This window comes from Arachis hypogaea, chromosome 2 (assembly GCF_003086295.3).
Source record: "Arachis hypogaea cultivar Tifrunner chromosome 2, arahy.Tifrunner.gnm2.J5K5, whole genome shotgun sequence".
In the NCBI taxonomy this organism is placed as follows: Eukaryota; Viridiplantae; Streptophyta; class Magnoliopsida; order Fabales; family Fabaceae; genus Arachis; species Arachis hypogaea.
The window spans coordinates 11,758,871-11,760,277 of record NC_092037.1 but is presented as its reverse complement, the minus strand read 5'-3'; the positions used below and the strand labels follow the sequence as shown (position 1 = coordinate 11,760,277).

The window sequence follows — 1,407 nt, the reverse complement described above, 5'->3', positions numbered from 1 at the left end:
GACAAATTTGATTATAGTTATGAAAGAGAACACAAGTAACTTGGCAATACTCTAAGATCACTTGGTCTTCTCACTCCATAACCAAACCACAGTTACTGAAAAGAGAAATGGAAGCAACCATCTCAACTACCTCCACAGCCTCATCAATCACCCGCACTAGCTTTGTACAAAACAGACCTCTTGGGAACTCATCCTCTTCTATTCTTGGTAAGTTTTTATGTAGAACACCATAATATATATGTAAAAACTAATTTTCTCATAAACTTAAATTTTGTGTGAACATATTGATGGTCTTATATTACCCAAAGACAACAGACGATAAAAGGAGGGAGGGAGGGGGAGAGAACTATTAATATGAGTTGTGATAAAGTGGATCAATTATGACTTTCTTAAGAATTTGAAGGAACTTTGAGATTTTGTCCTTCAATTGTGGGACATAGATACATGTCACAATTGATTATGGAAAAATTAATTTCAAAAAGTTTGTCTAACTTATACTTACTTCCATTCTAGTTTATTTTTCAAACATGAAATAAGGTTATGCTATTTAAATTTGTTGAATAACTATATTATTATTATTATTATTATTATTATTATTACTATTATTTTTATTATTAAAAATTTAAAGAGGAGCTGGGCCAGAGTAATTTACTCATTGAATGTTATTGTTGGGCTTTTAGCCTTTAGGTGATGTTAGTTGATAAATTAACCTTAGCTTTTTCCTTAAATTCCTTTAAGACTACTCAATTTTTGTATATATTTTTTAGCGTTGCCTACAGTGTCAAAGTTGGGAGGAAGAATAAGGTGCTCAATGGAAGGAAAGCCTTCTATTGAGGAAGAAAGTAAGTCAAAGATGGGAATGGGAGCCTCATCATCCATGTTAGGTGTCGCCATTGCTACAACCATGTCAAGCCCAGCAGCCATTGCTTTGGTTGATGAGAGAATGAGCACTGAGGGAACTGGGCTTCCATTTGGGCTTAGCAACAATATTCTTGGGTGGATCCTTTTTGGTGTATTTGCTCTTATTTGGTCTCTCTACCATTTTAAATTAACGTTACACATTCTAGTACTGGCCCAAATTTTATAAATCACGCAAGAATTTTAGGAGAAGACCTATTTCAATATATATATATATATATATATATATATATATATATATATATATATATATTGAGTAAGAGATATGTTCTACATAAAATTCGATTCGTACATTTGGAATATGTACAATAATACGAATATGTTTTACCAAGGAATTTATTCTAGATGTAATCTCTCACCTGCTTTAGTAAATCAAATTGATCAAATTTAATTTAGTTAGATACGTTACTTTGTTGATAAATCAAATTGGATTAATTCGATTTACTTGTATTTATTTAAATCGGGTATGTTTGACTTAATTTATGTAGA

The 1,407-nt window shown here is 31.1% G+C and overlaps 1 non-coding gene across 1 annotated transcript; it reads left to right on the top strand.

Moving 5' to 3' along the window:
- Positions 1-1,110, top strand: LOC112737666 (uncharacterized). The gene is made up of 2 exons (XR_011871469.1): positions 1-207; positions 768-1,110. It is a non-coding gene; the product is annotated as an uncharacterized protein (transcript).
- Positions 1,111-1,407: the final 297 nt, after the last annotated feature.